General features: G+C 37.1%; 1 protein-coding gene across 7 annotated transcripts in view; it reads left to right on the plus strand.

Annotated features, from left to right (window-relative positions):
• ZNF280D (zinc finger protein 280D) overlaps nt 1-18992 on the plus strand; it is a 264636-nt gene that overhangs the window by 102205 nt on the left and 143439 nt on the right. The gene's annotated exons all lie outside the window — the stretch shown is intronic.

Here is an 18992-nt window from a genome sequence, read left to right on the forward strand (position 1 = left end):
GGATATCTGGAAGATAAATGCAAGAATGGTTTCATGAAAGAGATAACATTTGAGGCAAAACATCAATAGGTGGAGAATGGAGGATAAGGAGAGAGTAATTCATCCATTCATCCACTCATCCATCTATCTATTCCAACATTTTGAGGGGCGCCTTTCCTGTGACAGATCACGGAAAGAAGTAATACTCTGCTCTTGTGTAGGTCATAATCTAGGAAAGAGCTTAGTGAGCACAAGAGGGGTGAATGGAAATGATTGATATGATTGATTCAGTACTGAACAAATTAAGACAATGAATGTTAACTGCATAAAATCTAATGTAGAAGAAGCCTAAGTTGAATGCAGTGGCAAAACACAGAGTGTAAAAAGTAGGAATTGTCTATATGACTAGAAGATTTACTTCTATTTAAGAGTAGGAGGGCTTCAATTATATTTGGGGAGCAGAGACCAGATCTGGGAGAGATAAAATATTTAAGTGGTCAGTGAACAATCTGAATTAAAGGATACTCATTTGTACACGTATCCCATTTACTTCTTCTCTCTTGGCCATCCTTCATGCATTCCAGGGTTCTGAAAGTTGGAGCTCCAATGGCACTTCAGTCAAAGCTATGGACTTCTAGTTTCCATTGTTCACCTTCCTCCCCATTGTTTCCTGTCTATAACTTTCACTGTGGTTTTGGTCTTTTATGATGGATCTTGTGATTTCTTTACTCTCTTTCTCCACTGTATACCTTGATTACTGATCCTTCTTTCATGAGGAAGATAGTGTTTATGAAGAAAACTCTAAGGCCAAAACTCACATTCTAGTGCATGTTTATAAGAGAGAGACAGAAACAGAGGACAGGAATGAGAGGAGGAGAGGAAAAGGGGAGGAGAGAGGGAGAAAGAGAGAGGAGGGGTGAAAATGTTTGGTAGAATTGACTGGTTTTATGTACAGGAAAGCTGTGTAATGTGAAGGGGGAATTATTATTATTTCTGTTCCTATAATGGAAAAAGCAGACATGATTTTTATTAAAAAGAGGATGTTTTGGACAAGGACATGAAAATTAAGCATTCTAAAGCTTTAACAAAAATAAAAGACCTGATCCTTGTTGATACCCAGAGCCTACTTAGGCCTCCTCTTTTCCATTCTTCTCCTGACTAAAGGACTTAAAGAAAATGACACCAGTTTTACTTCTTCATTAAACTGATCAAACATGTCCCCTTAGATCCAGAGAGGAATCTCCTCTATCAAGAGGAATTAGTCATCTGCCTCTATCAAAACCTCTCCTCAATCTCCCTAGCTTCTCTCTTAGTATTCTTGAGTGCATCCATATGGTCTCCCAGGAATCTTAAAGTTATCTTTGAATTCTCACATGCCTACACTCTCTGCTAACTCAGAATCCTCAATGATTCCCTTCCAATCTACAGCCTAAGTGTGACACCCTATAAAAATGCCTGAAGCACTGCTCTAGGGAGTCAGGAATTCTTCTGTTTCTTCCTGCTCTCAGGTTTGAGCCTTCTTGTTCTGGTGTGAGGGAGCTCAGCATCTGTCTTGTTGTACACATATATTTTGTCTTGGCTGGCTAGTGTCTTCAGAATGATCTGTCAGGCAGATGGACTCTCATTCTACTTTATGTTTGAGCCTGATTGTGTCTCTTCAATAGCTCTGAACTAAATATGAACTCCAGTTACCCCTTACACTGATGTTCAACCCTGTGTAATTACTCCCTGCTCACCTGTTCCTCATACCCTCTGCCCAACCGCTTGTGTTTTCTTAGAGGCAGTGCAGTGTAATAGTAAAATACCAGGCTTGGAGTCAGAAGACACAATTTTATCTCTCAGGTCTACTCTTTCTCAATCCCTGGAAATTCACTTGAGCTCTTTGAATTTTATTTTTTTACCTTTTATGCATATAGTGTTAATGCCTGCCAATTCATATATAGTTGTGAGAATCAAATGAGATAATGTGTGTCAAAGAACATTTCAAACTACTTTTACCCTGGAAGGTGTGTTTTTGGCTTTCAAGAGCTGATGAACTATGGGGGAGTGTATGGTCAGGCCATTTAAAATGGCCATTCTCTCGCTCTCTGTACATTCCCTGTTCCACCAGGCCCTACTTCATTCACAGGACTATCCAATTCTCTTAATCATAGGACTTAATCAGTAACTGCCTACATGCTTGCCCTCTGCCCCAGCTCCTGGTTTCCCTGATAATTGATGAGCCAACCTGACAACAATTCCCCCATAAATGGTCACCTCCTTCTTCCGCAATTAGTGAAGATTGCTGCCACGTCCTGGACGGTGTTTGTCATACTCAGTGGGGTGTCACTCCAGGACCCTTTTTTTTTTTTTTTTTGGACGTGTAAGATCCAGAATCTAGTAAACCACTGATGTCTCTGTTGCTATCTCTAGACTCTAAGTCTTGAGGCTGGGTGACTACAAGGCTTGCAGGCTTGTGAGGTACAGCCCAACATGGAGGTACAGAGGAAAGAGATACTGGAGCTGGTGACCTCTCTCTTTGTGCACCAGATCCCATACTCATTTGTTTACTCAAGTACTTCATTTCTAGAATTTTCCTCTGTCTATTATATCATTAGTTTTTCCTCCTCTATTGGATAGTCCTGACCAACATAGAAATGTGCTGTAATAGCTCATAGCTACGCAACATCATGACAGCAGCAAACCTAGACCTCATGTTTCCCCACCAGGTGTAATTTTTCTGCTCCTCTTTTATTTTATTTTATTTTTTTGTCTTTTTAGGGCTGCACCTGTGGCATATGGAAGTTCCCAGGCTAGGGGTTGAATCAGAGCTGCAGCTGCTAGCCTACACCAAAGCCACAGCAATGCCAGATCCGAGCTGCATCTGCGACCTATACCACAGCTCACGGCACTGCCAGATCCTTAACCCACTGAGTGAGGCCAAGGATGGAGCCCTTGTCCTCATGGATCCTAGTCAGGTTCGTACCACTGAGCCACAGTGGGAACTCCCTCTGTTCCTCTTTACAATGTTCGTTTCCACCTACTCTGTATTTAACATATACTGTGTTAGTTTGAGTACTCTGAGAAGTGGATACCCAAATGAGACTAGATGGGTATGAAATTGATTGGGGGAAATATCTATGAAAGGTAAAAGGAAGGAGTAGAAATCATTGGGAAGAGTCATTGGACACTTATTTAGGTCTGATGCCTATATCATAAAGGAGGGAGGAAGGAAAGAGGATTAGGAAGAAGAACCTCAGACTGCAGCTCAATTCTAAGAAAGTTTTGGTGAGGCTGACAGGAAGTCCTTAAACCAAAGTTGCCGGTTAGAGGAATCCTGTATCCCACAAGAGTGGGCCTGTTTTACCATTCCAGGTGCAATTACTGGCTAGGAGATGCCGGTGGAAAGCTTGGTCTGAGCACAAATCCAGTGATAGATTTACAGGGGCTGTAGCTGTGCCTGTCAGTCAGCTATGCTCTTTGCAACTTGGAGATCTGAGTGACATATTTCCAAAGCTGCCACACATTATAATTAAGCTTTTGTACTTCCTACTCCTATTCTGAAATTGCTCTTGTTGAAATCACTAATTCCATCTTGCCAAGTCCACTGGCAGTCCTCGTATTCAGTCTTCATATTGTTCAACTTCTCAGTAGACTTTTACACAACTGATTACTTTATTCATTTGACTTCCAGAAAGTGACAAACTCCTAGTTTTCCTTCTCTTTTCGTTGATCAACTAGTACTCTTTGCTGATTTTTTTTCCCTTGTTAAAATGCCTAGGACTAAGTCCTCATCCTTTTCTCTAGATACATTCTTCCCTTTGTTATCTTTTCCAGCCCTGTGATTGTTAAATGATGTTTCCTAAATTCACATCTCTAATGAGAAACTCTTCCTGAGCTCTAGAATTGAAGACTCATCTATATACTAGACAACTAGAAAAAAATAAAAAACAAAATTTTCTGATGCTACTTGTGATATGGTAACTAATGTGATTTTTGATGTTGTATAATGAAATATGTCAACATTTGTAAAATCTGTGTAATTCAGTGAACTAATATCCTCCAAATGATCAATGCATGATGTTTAAAAACATGCACTGAGTTAAAGATTCATTCAAAGCTTAAGATAAATGAATGGACTCTAATGTAATTGTATAAATGTTCATTTGTGTGGTTTCAGATTCCATATTGTAACTAACATTTAAGAAACTATTGGAGTTCCCATTGTGGTACAGTGGAAATGAATCCAACTAGTATCCCTGAGGATGCAAGTTTGATCCCTGGCCCTGCTCAGTGGGTCAGGGATCTTGCATTGTTGTCAGCTGTGGTGTAGCTTGCAGAAGTCATTGCTGTGGCTGTGGCTTAGGCCAGCAGCTATAGCTCCAATTTGACCCCTAACCTGGTAACTTCCACATGCCACATCTGCAGCCCTAAACAAACAAAACAAACAAACAAAAAGCCCCAAAAAACCAAAAACCTACTAGTTGTCAAGTTTTGGCATAGTATCAAAGAAAGAATATCCACAATTATCTGAGAAAGCTTTCAAATACTTCTTTTTCTAGCTTAAAAAAAAGAAGGTATGGACATAAAGTGGAGTTAAGAATTGTGATTATTTCTAAATGAGGATATTCCAGTTTCTAAACTGATACCACATTTATGTGTAAGATGACACAAGTCTTTCTAGTAGCTTAGTGTGATCAGAAAGGTAATGAAGCATTCCTAAGTGTTCATTGAGGGGTGAGAGGAATACCACTCACTCTGTCTCACCCCCACTGAGCAAATTCCTAAGGTCAACAATGGACAATAATAAGTTATACTTTTTCATAAGCAAAATGTAGACATGGTCATGGAGGGACCAAGGTGCTAAATCAAGGTGGGAAACAATATGACTCAAAGAACTGATGACCAACATTATATAACATTAGCACACTTATAACAGTTTCATTACAAAGCTCTTGTTGGCTACAGCCAGGTGGAATGGAAGGTGCTTAGCAGTGCTACACCAGTAAAACATAGATCTCATTACTTCTTTACAGTGTTTAATCCATTATTAAATTTGACCTGAGAGTTACCCTTTTAACCAGAAACTAAGATAACAGGGAAAATGCCAAACATAGAAGCAGATATGGATTGTACAGAGGGGAAACTTGCCACACAGAGGCGAAGAAACCATTCCACCTAAAAGTTCCAAGTGGCATTTTAGAGAAAAGATACTGGAGAGTGTTGAGAGGGAGTTACTGTGAAAATTCCCAATGGAGCCTGAAAATTTTCTGGCAGCAGCCATGGAAAGGGGGATATTAATATTATAAGCATTGTTTTTAAGCATAGGCCAAAGTTCACTGAGCAATATCTGCTTGTTTGCATGGAGAGAGAACGAATAATATATGCAAATTCCATGCTTAAATTCTCCTTGTTTAGAAGTCGGGCCTGCTTGATAATCTACTTAGGCAGAGACCTTTTCTTTTGTTTTAATATCAAATAGGCTTTAGCATGGGCAGGTCTAATGAGACTTTGCCATGGGTGGAGGCTTAACAGGGCATCAGGAGATTTTAAGTAAATTTCATTAGAAGGCTACAATCTCTACCTCATGAAAAATTATATTTTTTTAAAATGTAAGGGGTTAAGATATCCCTCCAAATTTGCTAGAGAAATAACCTAGAAACATCCTATTGGGATTACCTGATGCCCCCTCTGTAGCCTACTTCCATTCATGAGCAAGGCACATAAACTCAGGGCTTGGAGTGCTTGATTGTTGAGGTTTTCCACCTTTCACCAAAACACTGAAAACTAAAACATAATTATTGTTCAGATATGGATTTGATAGAAAATAAAATGGCATATTAATCACTATTGACCAGTTTCTGTTTTTTAGAGTCCTGAATTTCTGTCTTTTTTTTTTTAGGGCCACTCCTACAGCATATGGAAGTTCACAGGCTGGGGGTCAAATTGGAGCTACCACAGACACAGCAACACCAGATCCAAGCTGTTTCTGCCACCTACACTGCAGCTCACAGCAATGCTGGATCTTTAACCCACTGAGTGAGGCCAGGGATTGAACCCATGTCCTCATGGATACTAGTGTTTTGTTACCGCTGAGCCACAACAGGAACTCCTCTATCTTATTGTTTTAAAAGAATGAGAATATGGCTTATCCTGGAGAAGGGAATTATTCCTAATTTGGAAGACTGTGAAACAAATAGAAAGAAACCTCCTTAAATTCAATACAATTAAAAAGCAGATATAAGAGTTCCCTGGTAGCCTAGCAATTAAAAGATAGGGTGTTGTATTGCTGTGGTTCAGGTCACTGCTATGGCACAGTTTGATCCCTGGCCTGGGAACCTCCACATGTGGATGCAGCCCAAAGAAAGCAGATATCATTGGAACTCTGTGAAGACTTCTGTTTGGTATGAATTTTTGAGTGATTGCATGTGAATAAGCAAAAGAATTTTTTTTTTGTCTTTTTTTTAGGGCCGCACCTGCAGCATATGGAATTTCCCAGGCTAGGAGTGGAATCAGAGCTGTAGCTGCTGGCCTACTCCAAAGCCACAGCAACACAGGATCCAAGCTGTGTCTGCAACTTACACCACAGCTATGGCAATGCTGGATCCTTAACCCACTGAGCAAGGCCAGGGATTGAACCCATGTCCTCATGGATACTAGTCAGGCTTGTTAATGTGGAGACAAATGGGAACTCTGAAAAAGAATTTTTTGAAAATCTTAAAAGCCTTGCTTCAAGGAAACTCTTCTGACTCAGGCCATCATAGGAATTTAAATAGGATAAGACTCAGAAGAAGGTGATAAATAATCCAAAACTGGGTCGGTAAAAGAAGAGATAGTTCAGAACACTTCCTTAGCCACTCCTGGCTAAGAGGATTATAGATTCCCCAGAAAAAGATAATAGATATAAATGACAGAATCACACTTTGCTTGTATTCATTCTCTCTCTCTCTCTCTTTTTTTTTTGTTTGTCTTTTTGCCATTTCTTGGGCCGCTCCTGCGGCATATGGAGGTTCCCAGGCTAGGGGTCCAATCGGAGCTGTAGCCGCCGGCCTACGCCACAGCCACAGCAACGCGGGATCCGAGCCGTGTCTGCGACTTACACCACAGCCCACGGCAATGCAGGATCCTTAACCCACTGAGCAAGGCCAGGGATCGAACCCACAACCTCATGGTTCCTAGTCGGATTCGTTAACCACTGCGCCACGATGGGAACTCCTCTCTCTCTCTTCTTAAGTGATGAGTTCACATTTTAAAATCTCAGAAGTATAAGAATAGACAACTCCTCTCTCTCTCTTCTTAAGTGATGAATTCACATTTTAAAATCCCAGAAGTATAAGAATAGACAATAGTAAGTTTTATTTAGCTCTTATCTAATTACCTAGTTCTCCTCCTCAGAGGCAACTAATATTTCCAATATCTTATACATCCTTCAATGTATATATGAGTAAATGTATGTAGTTTTTATACAAATGATTATTTTCCATATACTGTGAAGCTTATTTCTTTTACTAAACTATATCTTGGAACTAATCCCATGTTGATAATAATTTTATGCATCTTCAGCAGCATAGTATTCCACTAAATGGATGCATTATAGTTTATTTAATCAGCTCCACATTGATAGATATTTATTTCCAGATTTTTGCGATCACAAATAATGCTATAATAACTTGTATGTTATTTTGTATATATGCAAATAATCTATAGGATAAATCCCAAAGGTATAGTTATTTATTCTAAAACTATGTGTTTTTGTAATTTTTATTTTATTTTATTTTATTTATTTATTTTTTAAATTTATTTATTTATTTTTCCACTGAACAGCATGGGGGGCCAAGATACACCTACATGTATACATTTTTTTTCCACCATTCGTTCTGTTACAATATAAGTATTTAGACATAGTTCTCAATGCTACTCAGCAGGATCTCATTGTGTTTTTGTAATTTTGATAAATGTTGCCAAATTGCCCTACACAGAGGTTGTACTAATTTAGCTTCCTATCAGCAATATAGGAAATATGCCTCTTTAACACACTCTCATTAATGCAGAGTGTTACCAAGTTTTGTGATCTTTTTCAATTTGATAATGTTTCAGTTTAATTTTAATTTGCCTTTCTTATTATGAGATTAAACACTTTTCATATATGTTTTATTTTTAAATTTTATTTCATTTTTTGCTTTTTAGGGCTGAACCCACGGCATATGGAGGTTCCCAGGCTAGAGGTCAATCGAAGCTGCAGTGGCTGGCCTACACCACAGCCACAGCAACATGGGACCTGAGCGACCTACACCACAGCTCATGGAAGCGCTGGATCCTTAACCCACTAAGTAAGGCCAGGGATCGAATACGAATCCTCATGGATCCTAGTCAGATTCATTAACAGCTGACCCATGAAGGGAACTCCCATATATGTTTAAGAGCCATTTATATTTCCTTTTACATAAACAATTCAAATTCTTTGCACACTTATCCATTGGTTTATGTATAGAGGTGTTTTTATTTTTTTTTGTTTTTTTAAATTCAGTTCTCTTTACTTTAGGCCAAAATGAATTTGGAGTTGCTATTCATAATGACATTATTTAGTCAGTAAACATTCAATTTGGACAAATAAGCCCCTAGCTCTTATTCAGGTGAGTGGTTGAAGTTTCTTTTGAAGTTTGTTCATGTGATTCAGTGAGGTTGCTTTTTGCAGTGCTGCCACTGGAGGAAAAATGTTCAGATGTAAGAAGAGGCTAGAGCTTCTTTTCTTTGTGTAGCTGGTTCAGCCACTAAACTTCTTCCTGTATCTTAAAAATGATGCCTAGTAAATGACTGAGCCCTACTGAAAATAAAGATGGGAAGGAGCCCTGAAAAAATATATAATATAACTAAAGTAAGGAATATGGGATGCCTTTCCCTTCATACTTAAAAAAATCTAGTAATCTTCAGTAATACAGCTTTCACAACCCCTAAACTTTACAAATATCTTCTTTCCACTCCTTTTCCTTATTTGCTATATTGTAATTCATTCATTTCCAAAAAATGCTGCCTATGGAGATGTTCTCCCTCCTGGCAGAGGTGAGGAGAGGTTTATGACTGGACTGACGGGGGCAGCCTCTGCCCCAAAGGACATCCTGACACATCAGCATGTGAGCAGCCCAGGCAATAGCTTTTAGAATAGCAATAGTTTTTGTTGAGATATACCATATTATTTATTTTAAGTTTTTTTTTTATAGTTCTTTTTCATAGTTGTTTATCTGCTTCACATGTTGAAATGTGTTAGCCGTGACCTTTCACCTGATCACTAGGAAAATGTATTTTTCTAACTATTCATATTATCTAATCTCATCTTTATGTGGAGATTTTAAACTGCTTCAATACAATACATTTAATAGTTACAGGACTGTTCAAGCTTTCATTTCTTCTTCAGTCATCTCTCATATGGTTTTTTTTTTCCTCAAGAAACTTTCCATGTGATCTAAGTCTTTAAAATTGTGAGCATATAGTTCTTTTTATAGTTCTTTAAAAGGTAAGATTCTTTATGGATTTAAAAAATGGCACTGTGTGATATGAATTACAAATATTTTCTCATTTCCACAGAGTTCATGAATATTACAAATTATATGTTGGCTTTATATTTGAATAACAATTTGGATGACATTTCTTGGATGATAATTTCTTCATTGATAATTTTAGAGGTATCTCTCCAGGTTTCTGGAATTGCATTTTATTATGGAGTAGTTTGATGTCAGCCTGTTTGATTTTACCTTCATAGATGACATTATTTTTGCCTGTTGTCAAAAGATTATTCTTTTTCTTCACAGTTCAAGATAAGTCTGTGTTGACCATTTTGTGTCAATTTTTGTCTGAGACCTGACATGCCCTTTCAAAATGAACATTTTTTCAATTATATTTCAAATATTTGTTCTGATTCATTATATAAGAATATTAGTTGACTTGCCTATCTTCTCTAGATATCATTTTATCTTTAGCCATTTTTATTTTTATTTTTTTTTTTAGGGCCCCACTCGCAGCATATGGAGGTTCCCAGGCTAGGGGTCCAATTGGAGCTACAGCTGCCGCCCTTTGCCACAGCCACAGCAACGCAGGATCCAATCCATGTCTGCAACCTACACCACAGCTCACTGCAACATCAGATCCTTAACCCACTAAGCGAGGACAGGGATTGAACCCACAACCTCATGGTTCCTTGTCAGATTTGTTTCTGCTGCACCATTATGGGAACTCCTCTCTAGCCATTTTATTTATTTTCATTCATTTTTCTTCCTTTTCTTATATCTAACCTCTGTATTCCTTTTTCCATTTTCATTCGTATCTGGTCTCTCCTGGAGTACTTCCAATTTTTACTTCATTTCTGATATTTTAAAAGCCATTATTTCCCCTAGAGAACTTCCAGCTCATGTTTAATTCCTTTTGTTGTCTATATCTTCCTGAATCTTGTATCTCTGCTTTTGTCCCTTTGTTAAATTTTTAAAAATAGTGTGCTAAAATATACATAACATAAAATTTACCATTTTAATCACTTTTAACAATTCTGTGGCATTATTTACATTCGCATTGCTGTGCAAATATCAACATCATCCATCTCCAGAACTATTTTGTCTTTCCCAACTGAAACTTTATTCTTATTAAATACTAACTCCTGATTCCTAACCACCCCACTGCAGCCTATGGCAATCACCATTCTACTTTCCATCTGTATGAATCTGATTATTCTAATTATGTCATATATGTAAAATATATAATATTGTCTTTTTGTCACTGGCTTATTTTGCTTAGCATAATGTCTTCAAGGTTCATCTATGTTGTAGCATATGTCAGAATTGCTTACTTTGATTTTTTTAAATGACTTTTTTTTTTTTGTCTTTTTGCCTTTTCTAGGGTTGGTCCGACAGCATATGGAGGTTTGCAGGCTAGGGGTCTAATCAGAGCTGCAGCCACCAGCCTTCGCCAGAGCCACAGCAACACAGGATCTGAGCTGCATTTGTGACCTACACCACTGCTCACAGGCAACACTGGATCCTTAACCCACTGAGCAGGGCCAGGGATTGAACCTGCAACCTCATGGTTCCTAGTCAGATTTGTTAACCACTGTGCCATGACAGGAACTCCCGACCTTTTCTCTTTTAGAGCATTTTTTTTTTTTCACAGAAAAGTTAAAAGAAAGGTACAAAGATTTTCTGTATTCTCTCTGTCACCACTCATACATAGCCTTCCCCATTATCAACACCCCATACCAATGGTATATTTGTTACAACTGAGGAACCTATTCTGACACATCATAATGACTTGTTTACATTAGGGTTCACGCCTGGTGCTGTACATTCTATGGGTTTGGACAAATGTATAATAACATGTATCTATCATTATGGTATCATACAGAGTATTTTCACTACCCTAAAATCTTCTGTGCTCTGCTTTTTCATCCTCTCCCTGCCCCAACCTTGGCGATCACAGATCATTTTACTGTCTTCATTTTCCAGACTGTCATATACTTAGAATTATACAATATATAGCCTTTTAGGTTGGCTTCTTTCATTTAGTAATAAGCAGTTAAATTTCCTTCATGTCCTTTTATGACTTTATAGCTCATTTATTTTTAGCACTGAGTAATATTCCATTCTCATGTCTTTTTAGCACTGAATAATATTCCATTTTCTGGATTATTGCAGTTTTATTTAACCATTCACCTTCTGAAATATATCTTGATTGCTTCCAAGTTCTGGCAATTATGAATAAAGCTGCTGTAAACTTTGTCATGCAGGTTTTTGTGTGGACATAACTTTTCATCTCATTTGGGTAAATACCAAGGAATATGATTGCTAGATTATATGGCAAGCGTATGTTTAGTCTTTTTTTTTTTTTTTTTTTCTTTTTTTAGGGCTGCCTTGCACCTGACGCACATGGAAGTTCCCAGGCTAGGGGTGGAACCTGAGCTACAGCTGCCAGCCTACACCACAGCAGCCACAGCAATGCAGGAACTGAGCCACATCTGCAACCTACACGACAACTCACGGCAGTGCCGGATACTTAACCCACTGAGCAAGGCCAGGGATCGAACCTGAGTCCTCGTGGATACTAGCTGGGTTCGTTACTTCTCAGCCATGACAGGAACTCCCATGTTTAGTTTTATAGGAAATTGCCAAATTGTTTTCCAAAGTAGCTATACCATTTTGCTTTTCCACCAGAATATTGAGAGTTCCTGTTGATCTACATCCTTGCCAACACTTGGTGCTGTCAGTGTTCTGGATTTTTATCATTCTACTGTGGTATCTCATTGTTTATATTGTTATCTTGTTTTAATTTGCATTCCCTGATGACATATGATGTGGAGAATCTGTTCATATGCTTATTTACCATCCGTAAATCTTCTTTGGTGATGTGTCTTTTAAGGCTAGGCACATTTTAAGATTAGGATGTTTATTTTCTTATTGAGTTTTAAGAATCCTTTGCATATTTTGCTTAACAATCCTTTATCAGATATGTGTGTTGCAAATATTTTTCTCTCATTCTGCAACTTGTCTTCTCATTCTCTTGATGTCTTTATCAGAGCAGAAGCCTTAAATTTTAATGAAATTCAGCTCATCAATTATTTCTTTCATAGATTATGCCCTTGTGTTGTATTGAAAATATCATCATCATGCCAAGATAATCTAGGTTTGCTAGTATATCATCTTCCACTTTTGTACACATTTCATAGTTTTGCATTTTTACATCCAGGTACATGATCCATTTTGAATTAATGCTTGATCATTTCTGTGTTTAGATTCATGATTTTGCAGGTGTATGTCAAGTTGTCCCAGCACCATTTGTTGAAAAGACTATCTTTCCATTGTATTGCCTTTGTTCCTTTGTCAAAGGTTAGTTGACTATATTTATGTGTGTCTACTTCTGGGCTCTCTATTCTGTTCTATTGGTCTATTTGTCAGTTCTTTCACCATTACCATACTGTCTTGACTAGTGTAGCTTTTAGTAATTCTTAAAATCTGATAGTGTCAGTCTTCCATCTTTGTTCTTCTTGCTCAAGCCTATGTTGGCTATTCTGAGTCTTTTGTCTTTCCATATAAATATTAAGATCAGTTTGTTGATATTCAAGAAATAACTTGCTGGGATTTTGGTTGGGATTTAATTGGATCGTAGATCAAGTTGGGGAGAACTGACATCTTGACAATATTATCTTCCTCAATATTGAACATGGCCTGTTTCTCTATTTATTTAGTTTTTCTTTGATTTTGTTCATCAGTTTTATAGTTTGTCTCATATATATCTTATACATATTTTGTTAGATTTATACCTAAGAATTTGGGGTTTTGGAGTGCTAATGTAAATGGCATTGTGTTTTTAATTTAATTAATTAATTAATGTATTTATTTATTTATTGTCTTTTTGCCTTTTCTAGGGCTGCTCCCATGGCATATGGAGGTTCCCAGGCTAGGGGTCTAATTGGAGCTGTAGCCGCCAGCCTACGCCAGAGCGACAGCAATGCAGGATCTGAGCTGCCTCTGCAACCTACACCATAGCTCATGGCAACGCTGGGTCCTTAACCCAGTGAGCAAGGCCAGGGACCAAATCCACAACCTCACGGTTCCTAGTCGGATTCGTTAACCACTGCACCACAACGGGAACTCCTGTGTTTTTGGTTTTAAATTCCACTTATTCATTGCTGGTATACAGAAAAGCAAGTGACTTTTGTATATTACTCTTATGTCCTGCAACTTTGCTGTGATAGTTCCTTAGTTCCAGAAGTTTTTTTTTATTGATTCCTTTAAATTTTCTACATGGACAATCATGTTACCTGCAAATAGGTGACATGTTTATTTCCTTTTTCCCTATCTGTATACTTTCATTTTTTTTCTTGTCTTACTGCATTAACTAGGACTTCCAGTATGTCATTGAAAAGGGGTGGTGACAGGGAACATTCTTGCCTTGTTCCTGACCTTAATGGGAAAACTTTTACTTTCTTACTATTATGTTAGTTGTAGGTTCTTTGGTAGATATTCTTTACCATGTTGAAGAAATTCCTTCTATTCTTCACTTACTGAGTTTCTATTATGAATGCATATTAGATTTTGTCAAATGCTTTTTCTGCACCTTTGATATGATCCTATAATTTTTCTTTTTTAGCCTGTTGATAGGATATTACATTAATTAACTTTCAGTAGCTGTACCAGCCTTGCATACCTGGGATAAATCCCACTTGGTCATGGTGAATAATATTTTTTATATATGGTTGGATTTATTTGCTAATATTTTATTGAATAATTTTTCTCTGTATTCATAATAGATACTGGTTTTTTGTTTTATTTTCTTGTAATGTCTGTGTGTAGTTTTGATTAGGGTAATGCTGGGCTCATAGAATGAGGTAGGAAATATTCCCTCTGCTTCTACCCTCTAAAAGAGATTGTAGAGAATTCATTTATCTTGCTTAAATGTTTGGTATATTTCATCAGTTAACCTATCTTTGCTTGGTGCTTTCTGTTTTAGAAGGTTATTAAATATTGATTCATGTTCTTTAATAAATATAGGCCAATTCAGATAATCTGTTTCTTCATATGTGAATCTTTGCATATTGTGTCTTTCAAGAAATTAGTCCATTTCACTTAGGTTGTCATATTTGTGGATATAGAGTTATTCAAAGTCTTCCTTCATTATCCTCTAATGTCCATGGGATCTGTGAAGATGTCCCCTCTTTTATTTCTGAAATTAGTCATTTATGTCTTTTTTTTCTTAGTTAGCCTGGCTAAAGGATTATCAATTTTATTGATATTTTTCAAAGAACCAGCCTTCAGTATAATTGTTTTTCCCTCCTTTTTTAAGGCTTTTAAATATATTCTGTGTATATGTGGGTTCTTATTTTATAGATGAATTGCTTTGTTAACTGTTTAAATCCATGGCAAACATTTAGTCAGAGTTTTCATCTGTTTTATGAAAATAATGCTTTGATCAGTGTTCATCTGCATTTGTTTTCATGTTACTTTTCTCCTCTTCTCTTGTAATACTTTTATGTACATCCTGGGTGGTTTGTTTTTTATTTCTCATGTTGGATAAATGGGCTTTTCCTTGCCCAGCTATTTGCAAATGGTTCATTTGTTAGGGATGCTATAGCTCTGTCCAAGGCTAGCAGCATTCTCCCTAGAGCCCTCAGTTAAGTTTGAGGGTCCATTTGACTGTTACCTCTCTCTGGCCAACAGAAACGTGCACCTTGTAAGATTCATAGCATTCAGAATCTTTTTCTAATCCTCTACCTCACCACAGGCTATTTCTTAAAATATAGCTCATCAAGGAGTCCTCGTTGAGTCCTGTTATCTCTGTTTCTCAGAATCAAGTAAGTACATGGAGGTTTCTGTCACTATCTCACATACCTTGTCCCAGTTAGGACACATGAGGATCTTAGTTCCATATTTTGGGCATGCTCCTCATCTTGGGGGTAGTGCCAGCTCTCTCAGGAATTTGCATTCACAGGCATCCCCTTCTGCTTCCTGCCACATCCTGTTTGATCTTCACTACTTTTGGCAGTCCTTCTTTCTATTTGTGGCTTAGAATTTCATGTGCATTCTTGCTTGCATTTCTCTTTCTCATTCTTCTTTAGTGTGATTTCCTAGAGGAGAAGGAAGAAATGGCAATTTTATTTCACTATTTTCAAACTGAAAAGTTCTCCTTCCATAGTTTAGGATAGTCATTCTCAAATAGATGCTGTATTGTTTTTGTTAGCCTACAAGCTAGAAAACACTTTCAGGTATTATTATTGATATTTGAACCTAGGAAACCTAGCCAACAATTGCAATTGAGATCATTATGATGAGAAGGCAGAACTGGAAGCACCACTCACAGAAAGAGATCTGAAGCTGTTCATTTCTACTTGTGTATGTTGCATACCATTAATGTCTTCTCTATCACCCAATCATTTCCACAGGATTCAGAATTGAAGGAAAAGAGCTGTTCTTGGCTGATATTGAGATTGTGATTTAAGAACTCCCCTTTATCTAAACATACTCATTATGGAGTTCTGCAAGTCAGTTTTTTATGTCTGTGGGTGTATTTTAGGTCCTGCTTTACTGTGAAAAAAAAAATAGTGTGGATTCTGGAAGGCCCTGAAATATACCTCTGCTCTATATGCATAGTGCAATTTCATCAGTAATAATTTATTTCTTTGTGTTACTGTGGCCATTTTAAAATGCCTATATTTCTTAGAAACTAAGTAAGTTGTCATTAACAACCTTGTGTAAATCACTTTTTAAAAACATTTCTAGAAGAAGAAACACTGGCAAAGAAAACAATGGAAATGGAAGTTGAGGAACACCCAAGATAAACATTGTCCACTTAACAATTTGATCCAGTTGGACTTGCGTAAAAAGAATGCGAGTCAAGTTGTTACTCATGTTTTAATAATAGTTAAAATTATATAAATATACTTGTAGGCAAATCAAACCTAAAGTTTAGTTTGTGAGCACTTCCTAGTGAGAAGGCAAAATCTTTTAAAATTCCTTTAAATTAATTCTTGCTTTCCTTTCTGATTTTATGGAATTTTTAATCCTTATATTCCACACTAACTCCATTGACTTACTGTTCTTTCTAGAGCATACCTCTTATGGTATGCAAGCTTAACTTCTATTCTTTTTATATCCTGTGAGGCAGTACTGGCCATATCAGCTAGTTTAAGGGAAATTAAAAAGAGGAGCACCTTGGGATTTTGCAATATCAAAGGCACTTGTGTTATATACAGAGTGAAGTTAGAATTACATTTAGGCTTTCCTGTACCAGACTGCCATGGAGAGTTGTTGCTCAAAGTCAGAATTATCCATGCTTTCATTTTTAGAAATAGATTTTTAAAAATAAGTTGACAGTGAAATGTGGACATTCAATATGATCTAAGCCCAGCAAGGATTCTACTGTAAAAAATACATTTTGTGAATTGGAAACGATCTCCTGACAGAAATGCTGTTTTGATTGACATTCTCATAAGGTACAGTATGAATGTCCATACATTATGTATAAATTTACCACTATTTCCATGGCCACATAAAACACATCATTACTTCTTCTCAAAAGTACTCTTAATCCCTTGGCTTATACAACTGTGGTTATACTGCCAAGGCAGTCATTTCAATTTCTTGTCCCATAAACAGAAGCACTTAGACACAAATACTTGGAATAAGGAGGTATTTTGAAAGGCATTTCATTAGTAGTGATGGCTTTGGAAATGATTAGTCAATAGAACTCATACCCATACTGAATATTGTGTTCTGAGAACTCATTTATTCAGTTGTCATTCACCTTATTGAAAACTTTTCCAGGATTCAATACTTTTTTTCTTCTTGTCTGTCTTTTAGTCATTTCGTTTTAGTGCTAATTTAAAGAAAAGGAAAATATAATATCCAAAAAAATGGAAACAACCCAAATGTCCATCAGCTGATGGAGTGGGTAAATAAAATGTGGAATAGCCACACAATAGAATGTCATTTGACAATAAAAAGAAATGAAATACTGATACATACTACAACTTAGATAAACCTTGAAAGCATTATGCTTGGTCAGAGAAGCCAGTCACAAGTGACCCCATATTGTATGCTTTCATTTACAGACAATGTCAGAATAGGCAAAGCTATACAGAAAGGATATAGAGTGATTGCTAAAGATACTAGGTTTTTTTTGGGGGGGGGCAATGAAAATGTTCTAAAATTTGTTGTGGTGATGGCTTTACCACTCTGTTGAATACATTAAATATCCTTGAATTGTATACTTAAAACTAAAAAAAAATTATTGAAGTATAATTGGCATATTGTTGTGTTAATTTCAGATGTATAATATAAGGATTTGATACTTGTGAATACTGCAAAATGATCACCATAATAAATCTAGTTAATTCCTGTCATTATGCATAGTTACATACCTTTTTCTTGTGATAAGAACTTTCAAGATCCACTCTCCTAGTTACTTTAAAATATGCAATACGATATTATTAACTATAATCACCATGTAGTACATTACATTCCCATACATTTTTCATTTTATTTATTTATTTATTTATTTTGTCTTTTTGCTATTTTTTTGGGCTGCTCCGCGGCATATGGAGGTTCCCAGGCTAGGGGTCGAATCGGAGCTGTAGCCACTGGCCTACGCCAGAGCCACAGCAATGCGGGATCCGAGCCGTGTCTGCAACCTACACCACAGCTCACAGCAACACCGGATCGTTAACCCACTGAGCAAGGGCAGGGACTGAACCCGCAACCTCATGGTTCCTAGTCGGATTCGTTAACCACTGCGCCACGACGGGAACTCCAAATTATTCATTTTATAACTGGAAATTTTTACCTTTTGAATCCCTTCACCCATTTCTCCTACCTCCCTCACTCTGCCTCAGGCACCACCAATCTGTTCTCTGTATCCACAAGCTGATTTTTCTATTTGTCTTGTTTAGTTTTTTTGTTTTTGTTTTAGAGTCCACACGTAAGTGAAATCATGTAGTATTTGTTGTTCTCTGTCTGACATTTCACTTAGCATAATTCCCTTCAAGGTCCATCCATATTGTTGCAAATGGCAGGATTTCCTTTTTTTTTATGGCTAACAAGTATTCCAACTGTGTGTGTGTGTGTATATATATATATCACATTTTAAAAACCCATTCATCTGTTAATGGACAATAAGGTTACTTAGATGTATTGCTGTTATAAATACTGCTGCAGTGAACATAGGGGTGCTTAGATCTTTTTGAATTAGCATTTCCTTTTCTTCATATAAATACTCAGAAGAGGAATTGTTAGATCATATGGTAGTTCTATCTTTAATTTTTTGAGGAACCTCAATATTATTTTCCATGATGACTGCACCAACTTACATTCCCACCAATAATGCACAAGGGTTCCCTTTTCTCCACACTCTTTCCAACACTTACTCTCATCTTTTTGATCATAGCTATTCTAACAGGTGTGAGAGGATATCATTGTGATATCTCATTTGCGTTTCCCTGACGATTACTGCTGTTGAGCATCTTTTCATGTACCTGTACCATTCATATATCTTCTTTGGGGAAA

This window comes from Sus scrofa, chromosome 1 (genome assembly GCF_054392235.1).
Source record: "Sus scrofa isolate SSC_HxYL_T2T_F1_AM1 chromosome 1, Sscrofa_HxYL_maternal_Yorkshire_Landrace_v2.0, whole genome shotgun sequence".
Lineage (NCBI taxonomy): Eukaryota > Metazoa > Chordata > Mammalia > Artiodactyla > Suidae > Sus > Sus scrofa.